Genomic DNA, 17,362 nt, shown 5'->3' with positions numbered 1-17,362 from the left:
AACTGCTCAAGATGATTCCAACTTGGCTAGCTGACACAGTGCACCTTCTTACAACATTCTGACTAGAACTTCAAATAAGAACTTCAGGGAAACCCTACTGACTCCTCAGGGACTATCTGCAATTATACCAGACAGTAATCTTGAAATTTAATCATCAATTTAGTTTTTACAGGATCTCAAAGAGATAACATCACCCCCATGATAGCTGGAAGTAATTATAGGAAAAGATATCCCCTCTACCAACAAAGTTTGTCCTGAGGGTTAGGGATATATATTAGGGGTTGGTTATAGGTGGTATAGGGTTGGGGTTGGAAATGAAGTAAGCTCATGGGTCTCTTTTGGTGAAGAAAAAAGGATTGGATGGGATGGGATAATAAGTAAATTAGATTATTACTTGTGAGCTATTATTTATAGACACTTCACATTGGTATATATTCTTGTATAGTAATACAAATTTAAATTACATTTGTTATATTTAACATGCTCCTGTTTCTGTTTACAATATTTGTGTACCTATGCAAAGTTATTTTGTCATGTTGTATGCATGCATGTTTTTACCTCTGTTTAAGATATTTTGTATATTGATGCAATTTTAGGACATATTTATCAAACTGCACTATACATTTCTACCTCTGATCAAGATACTTATATATTGCTTACATTTTGAGATTATTGTTCTCATTTGCTGCACATTTGTTTAAAGAGTGTTTAATTTTTTTTAATATAAAGCCTTAATCTTTAAGCTATATAGGTATTAAGAATTATAGGTCAATAGTCATCCATGTTTGACATACTTATAGTTAGACTAATAAGATTCTTTAGAGGCATAGAGATTGTATTCCACATAGATAGTTAATCTTCAAACTCTTCAAAGAACCATACAATAATTTAGGATTCTGTTGACGTGAGACATGGTTGCTTCCAGCAGCACCTATCTATTTCTGAGAAAATGTTGGGCACTGAAGATACTCTACCTGGAACTTGTTTTCTTCTTGGCAAAACTGGCCTTTGGGCAAACAACTGTCCCTGCCTTGACCACTGACAAAATGCACTGTGTCTAGACTGGACAAGCAGGATACAAGCAAAAAGACTGCCAAATCTTGCCAAGACAGAGTAAGACAGTTTTTCAAATTTTTCTGCCTCTGAAAATGGTCTGTCAGTTACCCTATGCCTTAACCAAAGTTGTTTGCCCCAATGTTGCAAATGAGACTTTGGGTGATTGCCCAGGTAGCTGGTTGTCTCTGTAATTTCTTGCACCTTTTAGATGTTGCTTGATTGTACTTCCTGTTTACTTAGGTAATATTATTTCCCTTCTCAGATCTTTGATGGGGTTGAAGACAGATAGGCATAGTTACTTTCTTCTTATAACTTAGCAAGTTATTTTTAATATAAGACTTAGACTCCTTAGAATAGGATAACTATTGAAACATTCAGCATATGTTTCTTGTTTGATGTTGCTTATGCTGGTTGTTAATTCTAATTTTTTTTTTGTTTTTCGAGACAGGGTTTCTCTGTGGCTTTGGAGCCTGTCCTGGAACTAGCTCTTGTAGACCAGGCTGGTCTCGAACTCACAGAGATCCGCCTGCCTCTGCCTTCCGAGTGCTGGGATTAAAGGCGTGCGCCACCACCGCCCGGCTTGTAATTCTAATTTTTATGTATGTTTTTGCCTCTTCTTTTTCCTGAACAATACTTGATATTTGTTTTTATTGTATATGGTTTTGTATTAGGTTTATAGCTCACTTATTTAGACAAAGGGGGAGGTGCTGTGGGAACTCATTCAGCCAATAGTCTTTAAGATAACATCCCACTTTGGGCATGGTCTTAAAAACTATAAATGTTGATAAAAAGCATGTGCAGGCCTCTTGGCTGCTGATTTGGTTTCAATTTCCAGTGCATGCAGGGTACTGAAGATCACTACTCTTTCTGTGAGTTTATCCCCAGATAAATAAACCTTTGTTATACTCCATTCTGGGCTAATGCTGAACTCTTTTGTATGCCAAAACAATACTTTCAAAGCTATAAGGAAAACCCTATCAGAAGTGGAAGGAAAAATAGACAAATCCACAACCACAGTTAGAACTTCTGACAGTTCTCTGTCAGTAGCTAAAGTTACTGGCATACGGAAGAGCAGCAACGATACAGAAGACAGTATTATCAGCCATAGTATAACACATTCCTCTGAAAAGCAACAGAATAAGACAGACAAAACCAGCTCATAGATATAAAAAGCCCTGGAAATTAAATGCCATACTTATAACTAATGAATAAGAATAAAGGCTATATGAAATATCAGAAAGCACTTTCAGAATGGCAATGAAACCATCCCAGCAGCGCAGACACTGTCACTAAATCTAAATACAACATAAAACACAGCAAAACTGTACTAGGTGATTACAGCATATGGATATGTACGGCATCTCCAAAGAAAACAGAAGGATTGAACATGAATTTACATTACCTAAAAAGGTGCATTGCAAATTTAGCAAAACCTACCAAAAAGAAAAAAATAATGTTAATTTTATTAATGAAAAGAGAGAATAAAATGGAATTGTACAAAATGCTTGAATATGATCCCAGGAATCAGAAAAACAAGGGAGAATCAAGGGATAAGTAAAGGGGAGGCTAAAGAGATAGCTCAGAAGACAAGAGCACCTGCTGCTCATGCAGAAGAATGGGGCTCCACTCCCAGCACCCATACAGCGTCTCACAACCACATGCAATTCCAGTTTCAGGTGATCCTATGCCCTCTTCTGGCCTCCAAGGGCACTTCATGCAATCAGCCACACATATGCATAAAATAAAAAGATAAAAAATTTAAATAGGGAAGCAGTTATAAGCATACAAAATATTAAAATGGTGTCAACATTCACACATACTCACACCATTTATGAAATAAGGATTGTGAGAAGTGTACCCGTCTCTTTGGATGAGATTAACATTTAAATTGGCACACTCTGGAAAGGCAAAAGGCTTCCAATAATGTGGATGAGCCTCATTCTGTCAGGACAAGGGCAGAACTAAACAAATGGCTGGCTTTCTCCATTCATAAAGGTGCAATTCTCCAGTGCAGTTCTCCCAGAGTCCCTCTCCACTCTCAGCATTGTTGAGCCTCCACAAACCGCAGTATCAGCTCTCCTGGATCACCAGCCTGCTAAACCACATGGCAGCCTTTGAATTTGCTAGGTTTCATAATCTTGGGAGCCAATGGCATGCAGTAAATCTGTGTTGTATGAACACACACACACACACACACATACACACACACACACACACACAAAAGCACTGTGAGTTCTACTTCTGTGAAGATCCTCAACCAATATAGATTTTGCTATAGACAGCAGAGAAGCAGAATCTTAAGAACAGAATTGTTTTTGGAATTTTTGGAGCTGGTTTATTTAAAGATGCTGGTGACTATGTAGGGCAGGAGAGATGGCTCAGCAGTTAAGAGCTCTGCCAGATCTTCCAAAGGTCCTGAGTTCAATTCCCAGCAACAACATGTTGGCTCACAACCATCTGTAATGATATTTGGTGCCCTCTTGAGGAATAGACCTGGTCAGTCATCCTCATCAACTTAAACCATGAGACCCAATGTGGACAAGTTCAACAGAACTGCCATATACGGGCTGCCCATGCATGCTTCAGCACTGCCAGGGCATAAATTTCATTTTTCATTCATGTAGGAAGGACAGCATTGCTAGGACCAGAGAGCACAGCTGTGCAAAACACCACAAGCAGATATTCCTAACCAAGTGCTCGAGCAAGGACTGGAGTGGATGTGTATAGGACCCTCTTGAGCTTCTTCTGTCACACTAATAGATAGGGGAGATTGACTGGCTGCTGCTTATGTTGCTGGACTAAATGGACAAAGGGAAGGATGAGCTCAGGGATTCAAGTTTCCAATTCAAGCAACACATAAATGACTTGACAGCTTCTTTGTCTGCTCTGGCGAGTTCCTGATGGGCTGTAATCAGAGTTCAGAGTGATGAGCACCAAGCCTTGAATCTCATCCCGTGAGAGACTGACCTACAAAACAAATAACGTTGCCAGCTTCTCAATATACCTGCTATTAAAGCAGCTTTCTCCAGTGGGTTAGTTTCCCCTGCCCCCTTCTCATGTGTGTTTGATCCTTTGGATCCCAGCTGATGGTGATTTCTTGGGGAAGATGTGGAACCATTTAGACATGGAGCAGGCATATGGTCAATGAAGTAGGACTTGGGGGTCATACATAGACTGACCCTTCTCTTAGACTGTTGTGTGACAGACTTTTCCTGGGGAGTTGCAACATACACACGTCTATTTACCCCGAAAAGAAGCCCACAACAAAACCAAGCGAACCAGTGAGTTTTATTGGGGTTACTGCAGAAGCATCAATGACTCAAAGGTAGCTGCATCGCCAAAGCCAGCATGGTTGACAGCTCACAAAAGCTAGGAACCTGGAGCACACTGCACAGCCTGCAGGTAGCTCGACAGGTTGGAGAGTGTCCTTTCGGGGGGACTCAGTTGGTCTGAGCCACTTTTAAGGAGCTTGTCTGAGCTTCTGAATCTTCCAGGCAGCTGGTCTGGTCCCAAAGTCTTTCTTCAAGTTTGGCTGATCCGAGAGTCTTTGCAGCTAAGCTTGTCTGAGACTGACTCTCAGCAGTCTTCTTCTTCTTCCTCTTTTTCCCCCCACTCTTGGGAGGGAGGGATCTAGTGAATCAGTGACTTTCAGTGACTTCCTGAAACTATTTTGAGTTGTTTACCTTCTGTCTTAAAGAGCTTATCTGCTGGAGAGAATGTTTCCATCATGGAGAAAACTGCACAGAACACAGCCTCAGTGCCTCTGCTTTTTGACAGTAGCCAGGATGTAAGCAGCTGCCTCAGGCTCCTGTTGCCTGTGTCTTTCTACCACGACAGACTAGCCCATGAACCACGAGTCAGAATGAATCCTTTCTCCTTCAAGATGTTTCTATCCGGTGTTGTATGATGAGAAAAGTAACTCATACACCAAAGGCTGATTTCCCTGAACTGTTTCCTTTAAGGAAGGGACAGTTTTTCATGTTATTAGTGTTATGCCCAAATCCGCAAAGTTCCCCAAAAGCCAACAAGGAGACTGAGTCCCATATCTAAAAGCAAAAGAGCCTTTATTTTATGCAAGTTTGTTTCTCTGCATGTCCATCATATTGGAATAGGAAAGCCCTGAGCTCAGTTAGAGTAGGGTTTTTATTGTAGTAAAGGTGGGGGTGAGGGATTTCTGTGGTTCAGGACCCCTGCTTGCTGACATTTGTCTAGGAGTATCCTGGTGAGTGTGTGCTGGCAGGTGATCCTATCTACAATGGCATATTTACTATATATCACAGTATTTAACTTACAGGACACCAAAGAGATGAATAAGGGTTACCTAAGGAGATTGTACCCTTGTCTTGGGAGTTAGTGGCTTTACACTGTTACCATGTTAGGTAAGCATGACTTTGTAATTGCATGTCTTTGGAGATTAATTAAGGCTTAATTAGATTATCTAAGGCTTAAGGAGATATGTATGGGTACTATTATAGACTGGAGCACCAAGTCCTTCCAAAATTCATATACTGAAGCCTTAATTCTAATGGAATGTTGATTGGATTTAGGGCCTTTGGAGAAAATTAGGTTAGGTAAGGTACTATCCATCTATTTGGGATGTTATAACAAGATACCACAAACCAGCTGATCTAAAAACAAGAGAAATTTATTTTTCCACATATGGAGGGTGGAAAGCTCAGGATTAAGATATAGGAAGCTGAGGTAGCTGGTGATGGCCAAGGAACATTTTCTTTCTATATCCTTATGTGGCAGAAGGAACAAGAGGTCACAACGCAGCCTCTCCTACAGATACACCAATCTTTCCATGAGAATTGCATCTGCTCCATCTGATTTCTCCCCAAGACTCTCCTTCTGATAGCATCATGTGGGGATTGGATTTCAAACTGCAAATTGAGAATTGACATGCTCAGATATTTTACCCTGTGTTAGGGGCTGCAGACCCTAGGCCCCTTGACTTTCTTTGCCTGCTTCAGACCCTTTGCCTGCTGGAATGAACAGACTAAACAACTTGTTTACCTGTGCCTGCAGCTGCTCTGAGCATGAGACCCGCATGAGTTCCTGATGACAGGGGAGTGGTTTTTGGTGGGGTTTACAGCTGGAAATCCCAAGAGCTGGGGCGTGGCTATAGGTTAAGGATCCCTATATAAGCTTCCCTGGAGCACAATAAAGTTGGCATTCTTGTATCAAGGATGACCAGTGTCCCCGTGTCTCTGCCTGTGTCTTTATGTGTTTTAAATCTTCAGCCTAGTTCCTGTCTTGCGTTCTGTCCTATAGTGCAGGCGCTATAACGCTGTGCAAGCTTTAGAATGGGCACTTCAAGAAGAAAAGGAAGAGATGCCATTTCATCATCGTGCACAGTCAGATGCAACGAAAAGAGGGGCACCCAGAAGCACTAATGACAGCCCCTCAATTGTGGACTTCTCAGCCATTAGATTCGTAGGGAATGAATGCCTGCTGCTTAAACTGCCCAGTCTGTGATTCTATTGCAGTCACTCAGACTGGCAGGTGTCAAGGTGATAAATGATATGCCACGAATGGACAATGATTAATCTTGTATATTAAACTCAAAAGTGTTTTTGAATAAGGTTTACATTTATTTCATTAAATTTTATGGAATGTCCTGCTTCTTGTGGGCAGGCCTTATCCAATAAATCTAAAGAGAAGAGCGTAGAAGAGGAGGAAAGAAACTGCTTTTGTTCTAAGAAGAAATATGTGAATATATATATAGATATGTAGACTATATATATGTGTATATATAAAGATAATCTCCCAAATCCATCAACTCTAAAATAGAACTATGAATAAGCCTAACAAGGTCACAGCATATAAGGGCAATATACAAAAGTCCACTGCTTTCTGTTACAGTAGTGTTGAGCAGTTGGAATTTAAAATGTAAGCATGGTATCATTTGCAATAGCCCTGAAAGATACTCATAGACACTTAGGCAAATGTAGCAAGATGAAAAACAATATATATGGTGGGTTCTGGGAGCACGAGCGGGAATTAGGCAAAAACTAAGGAAATCTGAGTGAAATATAAGCCTGTCTTGTTAACTGGAGCAAATGTACTGAGCTGCAGAGAGATTTTAATAATAAGGAGAACTGGGTGTGAAAGAGATAGAAATTATTGATGCTGTCTTTGTAATCTTCTGTAAATCTAAAGATGTCCTAAAATATTATTTATTTCCAAAAACAGTGTCTGTTAAAGAAGTTGTGCCAATAACCAAGAGCTGCTTAAAAATAATCTCCGTGTTCAGACTATTTCAGCAGTCAATTGAACCAAATTCATTTTATGAGAGAAAGACAAGGGAATGAGTGTAGTCTTTCCCTGGAGACCGGATGGGATGGAAACCATCTGACTATAGGATGAGGTGAACATCACCTTGATGCTAAGATTAGGAAGAAAGACATTGAAATAATACTACTGGGAGGTGACTCTCATGGTTGCAGATCATTTAAAAATATTACATACATTTATTGTAAAAATGATGTGTTTCATTATGATAACTTTCATATATTACACTATACACTCTGATCTCACTCACGTCTCAATGACCAGCTCTCATCTCTCTCTCGCTTTCCCGCATTGGCATATGGCCCTTTTCCAAATGGTTCATTTCCATTCTCATGTCATATATGTATGTACATTCAATCTGGGTTATGTGTATGGAGAAAACGTACTCTTTGTTTTCTGAGTCGGGCTCATTTTCTTTAACATGGTGATCTAATTCTACCCATTTCCCTTAAAAACATGATTTCATTCCTCATGGGCAAATAAAACTCCTCTGCCTGCCTGTACCACATTTCCATAGCCATTTATACGTGGACACACATCTAAGCTGATTCTATAACTGGGCTATTATGAATTATGCAGCAATAAACATGGATGCTCCTCCATAATACACTAGCTCTTTTGCGTGTGTACCTGGCACTGGCAGAGCTGGGTCCAGTGTTGGTGTATTTTAGGTTTTTAAGGCCCTTCATACTGAGTTCCATAGAGGCTATGGTGATTTACATTCTCACCATCGTCAAGAGGGCAAAGGCTGTTTACTGAGACCACTGATTCAAATGCTTGCCTCATCCTTACGTCCTCAATGGCACACTCAGAATTACTGGGAAGTCTGGTCACCACGTAGCCCAGTCTGGGTGGCAGATAAAATCAACCACTCCACCCTAATTTAGCAATGCCTTCCAGGCCGTATGCATAGGCAGTCCTTTCTCTCAGGGATCATTTTCCAAATGGTCAGCACCTAGAGACCCATTTTTGTGTTTATTTTGTCTAATTTTTTTTTTAGTAGTTTCTGGTAAGACTTTAAATTTTATCTCTGTTCCTCTTTTTTGGGTGGAAGCAAAGCCTGTGAGGTTCACATTTGATGTGACTACATGTAGTAAGCTTTGGCTATGCAATTGGTGTTTTGACTTAGCAATTCAGTTCTATACGCCGCCCTCCGAGATTTCATTTCATTACAGGAGCAGCTTTCTGAGTTTGTGTACATAAAACCAGAGAGCATTCTTGTTTTGCCTCTGCTCTATCTCGTGAGCATAGTGGTTTTCCTCCCTCCTCTGAGGCCCAGTGTTCCCATTGGTTCAAAGCGGACCAATGATCTCTACCCATCTTAGGGTTTCTATTGTGATGAAACACTGTCACCAAAAAAAAAAAAAAAAAAAAAAAAAGGGCTTATCTGACTTCCACTTCCACATTGTGTCAATCACTGAAGGCAGTCAGAGCAGAAACCCAAACAGGGCAGGGACCAGGAGGCAGGAGCTGATGCACAGGCCATGAAGGGAGCTGCTTACTGGCTTGCTCCTCATAGCTTGCTCAGCCTGCTTTCTTATAGAACCTAGGGGCACCATCCCAGGGATAGTACCACCCACCATGGGTGGGGCCCTCTCACATCAATCACTAATTGAGAAAATGTCTTACAACTGTCTCTTATGGAGGCATTTTCTCAGTTGAGGCTCCCTCCTCTCTGATGACTTTAGCTTGTGTCAAGTTGACGTAAAACTATCCAATACAGGTCTGCACTGTATTATTACTTAAATGAAATAGTTCATATCACTTCAATACAGTGTCAGGTATGGTACATAGAAACTATGTCTTCTCTCTCTTCTGTTCAACTTCCAACAATATGGATTTTTTGTAAGACATTTACTTTATGGCGTTTTGCTTAATGTTTGCCTTCTTAAGATGCCAAAATAGCACATTTTAATTATTTAATTAATTAATATTAATTAATTATCATTATTAAAAGGGCCCAGGCTCTTCATAAAACATATGTATTCCCAGCAGTCATCTCTGCCAGCTAACAGACACTTTAATGACCACCAGGATACCTGCAGTAGTGTGAATATGTCCATTTTAAAATCCAGATGCCACCAATGGAAGGGCATCAAAGCCAGGCCTTCAAGAAATGATTAGGCCATGAAGCCTCCTTTACCCCAAATAGTTTAGGGGCCCTTGCTAGAGAGGCTTCAAGGTGCTGGAGAGATGGCTCCTTGGTTAAGAGCACTGGCTCCTTTTCCAGAGGACCGGTGTTCAATTCCCAGCACCCACACAACATCTCCCAACTGTTTATAACTATAGTTCCTGGGGAATCTGAGGCCCTCTTCTGGCTCCCTAGGGATTGCAAGTACATGGTGAAGAAACACACAGGCAAAATATCCATATACATAAATAAAAATACAGATATAAATAAAACAAGAAGAAGGTTTCAGCAGCATTTGCCCCTCTAGTTCTTTTCGAATATCCTCCCCTCTAGAGGATGTCAAAGTTGTCATCTTGGAAGGTGGACATTCAACCTGCCAATGCCTTGCACCCTCCAGAATGATGGCAAGTCAATATGTATTCTTTACAAATTTCCCACATTTAAAATGGCATTTTGCTGAATTAACAAAACAAACAAACAAACAATCCAAAAACCAGGCTTATTATAGGATTGATATAATTTTATTCACAATTTTAGAATCATAACAAAGGCTGAAAGTGGAAAAAAAAGCTTCCAGAAGTTTCTAGCAAAGAGACTCCTTTGCACCCTCGTAAGGCATAACATGACGCTTGAACTGACCCAACAAATATCCACTCAACCCACATAACCCTTTCGGAGTTAAGAACCCCACGGAGTCATAAGTTCACCTGTGAAGATCTTGCTGGATTCAAGAAGGAATAGGCTTATCTCGTACGGAAAGAGAGGCTTATTTACTATGTCTAGGGAATGGTTGGGTGGCCATGGGAAAGTCTAAAAGAAATACGAGCAGCTGTAACACTCTCCTCAAAGGACAGTGTCCAAAATGTACCCGAGGAGTCACTGCAACATCTAGCTGGTCAACTCGAGTGACGCAGACGTGATGAAGAACACAGAAATGAAGGCTAAGGAGTGGTGCATGTTTTTACTTAGTTAATTAGCAGCTAAGAAGTAAGACTCGAGTCCTGCCTATCTCAAAACACTGACGGAGTGAAAAAAATATATGAGGGGAAGGAGGGAGGGAGGGAAGAAGAAAGGGAGAGAGAGGAAGGGAGTGTAGGGGGAGCCTGATAGGTTTGGACTGGCTGCAGCATGAATCATTAATTTGCCCAGGAATGATCAAGAGTGTCATTAGGACGCATTGAGCATCATCTAGCAGAGGGTGCGTGTAGGAAGGAAGCTCGCTCCTCTCTCTGCATTATTGCATAATCGATGTGGATTACTTGCAGAATCTCCTCACTCCATTAGCACAAGGCCTGGCTCAGTGTTTCACCTCTTCCTTGAGCTTTCCTCTGGGGATGGAGACCCAAGGCATAGCAGAGAGAGCCCGGGGCTTTTCATAACAGCCAGGCTGGGCTATTCTGTGCTGCTGGCTTGGGGTGGGCACTTGAGAAAACATGGCAGGGCCCTTTATTTTTTTACTTTATCAACAAATTGCTTTAGACCTGGAAGGTAGCGTTGCCTCTCGCCTGATTCTTGCCTCCCCTCTCTCCTTCCCTTCTCCCTCTTTGAAATTCCTCCTGCATACTCACCCCTGTCTAATTTGCTCAGAGCAACCCGCTCTCCTCCACCCCCTCGAAGGCCCCACCTCTCTCCTTCCTCTCCCAGCTCCCCGTCTCATTTTCTGTCCCTTTAGTTGAGGTCACCCTGACTGCATGAAGGACACGAGGCTGGAAGAGGTCAGGCATTAGCACAGCTATAACCGCTCTGCTACTGAAACTGGGCGAGCCCATCCATCACAGCTCCACCACTCCATTAGGCCTCCTGTGAAATATGCCCTGCTCCGAATCACACAGCCATACATCTCCCGGTCTAGACACCTTCCTGTTGTGTGAAGATCAATGCCGTGCGGTCATGCATCATGTGTCATCCAGTGGCCCTCACTCTAATAACCATGTCTATTCTCTAGTCTGCAGTATAAATTATAGCACAAGGGAAGTACTATATTATGCAGCAACCTTGGTTGCTAATGGATTATTGGGTTTATTGGTTGATAATGTGAGCTCCCTTTCTTTCTTCCCCCCCCCCCCCTTCCTTTTTCTCTATTTTTGGCTGAAGCTCTCTTATTTATTTATTTCTCCCTATTTTTATTTTATTTGGTTCAGGTTTGAGTGATGGCTGCTTTAGGCTTCTGTCAACAGAACTCCTATATCAAGCCTCTAAAATGATGATGCTCTAAACTAAGCCCAATTAGAAGGAATTCTCCATTGGTGCCTATTGGATAATGGGTTAAGCTCACTGGCGGTTGTTTATCCTGTGTTTTCTGAGGTTTCTGTTTGGGCGCCTTTTAAAAGAAGGGCAGCGGTGGAGAACCAAGGGCAGAGGAGGCATCCAGGAATTTCTCTCGTCTCTGGGGCTCCTCTCCAGTATGCTCTTTGCATTCTTGTCTCACTGAGTTTATAGCCACTACCGCACTCCTGGCTCTCAGCTTTCCCTGCCTGAGAAGGCAGAGGGAAGAAAAATTCTAATTGTAGCAAAGAACTCCAAAGGTAGAAATAAATAACTAACAACTAAAATGGGGAACATATTGGAGTGGCGGTCTGCTCTTGTCATCTGAGCACCCAGGAGACTGAAGCAGGTAAAATACAAGTTCAAGGCCAGCCTGGACTGCACAGTGAAACCTCACCTCAAAAATCACAAACCATTTTTATTTTATTAAAGAAAAACTTTTAATTGTAGCCTTTAACTCAATGGGAATGCCCCTCTGGGGGAACGAGATGGCTGAAATCTCCCGTCACACTTCTTTTCTTCCTTTTGAGACAGGACTTCCCTGTGCTCAGGCTGCTCAGGCTGGTGTCAAACCTGTGAACTCCACTGATTGTCCCACACCAGCCTCCCCAGTAGATGGGACCACAGGCTGGTATCACCACATCCTGTTTCTTCAACAGGGAAAACACTGAAACTTTATATTAACAATGACGTACTATTCTGCTTTTAGCCCTAGACTGTGAGATAGCCTATGGTAATGGAAGAAAGACGCTATTACTGGACTCAGAAAGAGGACGACATCACGAGGTGAGATGCCTCTGTCACTTAACCCCCGAGAAAAGTCAGCCGAGGTAGCTTTGTACATCTTATGCATTCTTTAGGGTCTACATGCTTATGATACGTATGGAGAGTGGCACTGTCTTAAGGGAAACAATTTTCATGGCAATAACAGTGTTTGGGAGAGTAAGCTAGCCACTGCAGGCATGAATAGTTCTCTTTTTCAAGTGACCTCGGTCCTGGCTGTAGCAAAGTCAAGCAGTAAATTCTTCTTTAATTTCTCCGTCCCCTCCTTCCCTTCTGTCTCCACACTTCCTTCTACCTTCTCCATCCCCCTACTGTTCCCATTCACCCTCTCCATCCCCCTTCCTCTCTCTTACCTCTCTTCCTTCCCACATCTGCCTTTCCTTCATTTTCTCAGTTGTATCCATGGGCCTGGTAACAGTTGAGAGTGAAGTCTTGAAGCCTTGACTCCTGGGCTGAGAAGATGCCGGAAGAGCTTCACCCAAACCTCGACACTTGAGAAACCAGTGTCTCCAACTCATCTGTGAGACCTAACTCTGCAGGCAATGCTTTCCCTGATCTCACAGTTTCCTCCTTCAGTCTTTTTACCGTCTGAGATCTGACGTGAGTCCCATAACAGGTCCAACAGGGCCCCTGCTACGGCTCCAGGGACTGAGGCTTGGGCTATGTTTGATTTTTATATTGCTGCTCCGTGCTTTTTTAAATAGATTTTTTTTCTTGAGAAGTTCTAGGTTTTTCTTTTTTTAAAGAAAAAGGTCAAAAAGTACAGAGAATACCCATAAACCATGTAACCCATTCTCTAGTTCCCATGCCTTGTAGCAGTGCCGTGAATTTGTTGAATTTAATAAGTGGTATTGACACTTAATTATTAAGGCAAGTATGCAGCTTACATGACAGTCCACGCTTCATATGTGCTACAGGTGTGACCGCATGTGTATACAATTAGTGTCAGAATCACTTTGCCACGAACCACCCTCTCTGTTCTCTTACCCACCACCAACTCTTTAAACTAGCCTTACAGCACTTTTTCTAAGAATGTAATTTTTCCTTTGAACGTTGCATGTATAGGCAACATCCCTTCTCAGAAAGTTCTGTTGTGGAGTCCTCCTAAGCTACTGGCTCCCATATGGCTTTCCCACGCAAATGACTTTCACTTAGTGAAACACATTTAGTTGCTGTATTTTCTATGTCCTGATAGCTCACTTTCTCCTATCATTGAATGCAACTTTATGGTCAGCCACTGAGAAGTATTTTGGTTGTTTCTGTGTTTAGGCAGTTCTGAGTAAAGTTGCTAGAAGCAGTCACACACAGGTGTGTGTGTGTGTGTGTGTGTGTGTATGTGTGTGTGTGTGTGTGTTAGTTTTTAAGCACAGCTGATCAGTGTGTTGGAGTTTGATTGCTGGTTCATACTGGAAGGAGTTGTTTGTCCATCTCCCCAGACATCTGCCCTTTGCAATGAATAAGGCTTCATATTGTCCCGAATCTTCGCCAGTATTCGGTTGTATCAGTGCTTTGCATGTCGTTCGTAATTCTCTGTGATATGCAATGTTGGGCATCCTTTCACAGATGTTTGTCCTTTTATTATCGTTGCTTATGTTGCTATACCTCTAGAGAGACTCCCAATCTCTCTAGAAAGCAAGCAGATGAAGGTGGTCACCCCAAAAGAGGGTGTTGGTGGAAGTTGGGAAGTCTAAGATATGCAGGTGTCTGGGGCACTAAAATGGCCAGGGTAATTCTTTTAGACCTTTTCCTTATATTTTTCTTTTCCAGTGTTAGAAGAAGCCTGGTAGGTAGACATTGTTATGTTTATTTGACAGAAACAAATCCTAAATTCAAATTAAGTAGCTAGCCTAGACTACACAGTTCATAGCTGTGTGCTTTTTTTTTTTTTTGCTGTATTCTTTATCATATGTTTTTTTTTTCCATAAGGATGCTTGCATGGTGCCACCCCAGCTTCTACACCTGTCTCAGTGGCCCAAAACTTGCATGAGGCCCAGGAGCTAGGAAAGGTCTCACTAGCCCTTCAGTCCTGATGTGGGATTCCCCTCTGTATGCTGTGAATATCATTGGTTAATAAAGGAACTGCTTTGTGCCCATAGCAGAGCTACAGGGGAACAGAGCTAGGCAGGGAAAACTAAACTGAATGCTGGGAGAAAGAAGGCGGAGTCAGAGAGAAGCCATGTAGCCCCACCAGAGACAGACGCCAGAACTTTAGCTGGTAAGCCACAGCCACATGGTGATACACAGATTATTGGAAATGGGTCAAATTAATATGTAAAAGTTAACCAATAAGAAGCTAGAGCTAATGGGGGCCAATCAGTGACTTAAATAATAAGGTTTCCGTATGATTATTTCAGGGCTAAGCGGCCGGGAACTAACTAGCGGCCTCCTTACTACACAGTCCTTTGCCTAAGGAGACATCAGTCATGCTGCTTCCTGTCCAGGTGTTCCAGGGCCAGCAGTGCCTCTTCAAGGCTCCTAGGATCCAAGGCTGATCTGTTGGACCCGGCCTAGAGCAGGACATACCACCGCAGATGCTGACTCTGCAGACCAGTTCTCTACTGCTACAGCTACCTCCAGAGCCTGGAACTCTTTATCATTTGTTTGACAATGATGGTGATGTGTCTACCTAGTTAGAAGATGTTGGAGTTGGGAATTCCTGATTTATCACAGATACACTCACTTGGTGGAAGCACCTCCTCCTATGGTGAGCACTAGAGAGACCCCAAGGTCTCTTGCTGGTGACTCCTCTGTACCCAGGTTCTGGCTGCAGCCCTTTGGTCCTACATAGTTTAGATTTTCCTCCTATTAAATTTTTTAGAAAGAAGCACCCTAACTCTCCCTCCTGCCCTCACACCAGAGCAGAATCTGTCATGTGACTTGCATTTCTCAGAAGTGATGAATGACGTCAGTGTAAACTGCTTCCTATTGGGGAGCAATTTCTATTTACATATGTGATGTTCACCCCCTGCAGGTAGGCTGGCTGCTGTGGCCTGGCAGGATTATGAGGTTATTGTCAGAAGCGATGGCTTCCATCCTCTGCCAAGGGAGCAGACTTGCTTGGTTTCTCTGAGGACAAATTCTTCAGTTGAGTTAAACCCTGATGTGGATTCTCTGAGATAGATAGATAGATAGATAAATAGATAGATAGATAGATAGATAGATAGATAGATAGATGATAGAGATAGATAGATGGTAGATAGATAGATAGATAGAAGATAGAAGATAGATAGATGATAGATAGATAGATAGATAGATAGATAGATAGATAGATAGATAGATAGATAGAGCTTGGACACCAATCATGCCATGGGCATTTAAAGCAAATTCTACCCCAGGGAAGACTTTGAAGTTGAGAGTCGCTCTCCTTCCTCTCTACCTCGGAGGACATATAAGCTGGATAACATCATAGTGGAAGCGGGTGCTGAGGACCAGTTTGTGCTATCATGGCCGTGGTCTACTTAAGCCATAATGCACATGAAGCACTGAGGCATGCAATTGGTTTCTGATGTCAATGCAGAGGAAATCAAGGCCCACGAGAGACAGCAAGGGTCTGTTTTACATACTTCCACCCCTTCCTTTCACAGAGTTATCACCTTCCCTAGCTGAACGTCTTGACGAGTCAGGATATCTCAAGTCTGCCACCCTGGCCTTGGAAGTCGTCCTTGGGGCTCTTTCTAGCAAACAGCTGGTATTCCACAGCTGGGATCCCAGCAAGTGGGCAAAAGTGGTTGGCTGCCTCCTCTGCTCACTTCTGATACCTCTGGTCAGACAGGGTCCCCCAAAAGTCAAGGGCTTGACTGTTTAAGATCCCTTCAGGTTAGTTTTTCTTTCCTATTTCCCACTCCAACCCCAGCTCTGTTATTCAGGTGTATCAGTGATTGGGATGTGAATGCGCACATACACAGACATACACACACAGACATACACACAGACACATACAGAGAGACACACACAAACAGACACACACACACACACACACATACATGCTGGAGAGGCACTGGGGGCAGAGAGAAAGAGAGGGAGCAATCTCATACAGGAGCGATAAAGCTCGAGGAACCCAAAATCTTGGCCATAGAGGATGAGTTTACATATGCTTTATGCAACTCAGGGATGAGTAAGGCTGACCAAGTTAAGAAAATAGAACTAGGCCCAGGAAGGAAGGGAAAGGATGCTGCACATGAGAATGTAAAGAGGATAGAAAGTCTTTCTAACAGGCCGTGTGATCTTTTATCATATTTCATAAAGAGGGAAGCATTTATCCAGGAAATGAGTGATCACCTTTGACCCGATGAGCTGCCCTGCTTGCCTTGACAATGTGGTCCCCTAGCCACCCCTTAGCCTGGTGCTGGCTGCATGATGCATGGAAGGTGTTGTCCTAACAGGGTTGGAGAAGAAGAAAAATCACATGGCTCCGCTCCTTTGGCCTCAGTCTGGAGCACACTTTGTGAGGCTCTGAACACATTTTCTCTTTACACCTATATCAAAAAGCCTCAGGGAAATTATTCACCGTGCACACTGGGTTCAAAACAGTGGTTCTAATTATTCCTGGCTTAGTCATGGGTCGTAAAATTTGGCCTTCACTCAGGCGCCTTTCTCTGTACACATTCTCACACCTAAAAGTGTTGTGGTAATATTTCTGCCGTGCATGCAAATTGACCTCACGCAAAACAAGTCGGGTCAGTGGAGAGACAAATAAACCTTGGTCTGCTCAATTTTACTGGGTCACAACAACACTCCAGGAGTAAATATACAGAGTTAAATCATATTTGAAGAGACTCTAAAACTAGGATGTCTCTTTGTAAAGTCCCATAAAGCTATGTACAGTAAAAAAAA

Source organism: Arvicola amphibius, chromosome 4, assembly GCF_903992535.2.
Source record: "Arvicola amphibius chromosome 4, mArvAmp1.2, whole genome shotgun sequence".
Classification (NCBI taxonomy): Eukaryota; Metazoa; Chordata; class Mammalia; order Rodentia; family Cricetidae; genus Arvicola; species Arvicola amphibius.
The sequence above is the reverse complement of the archived record's forward strand: the minus strand, read 5'-3'. Positions refer to the sequence as shown.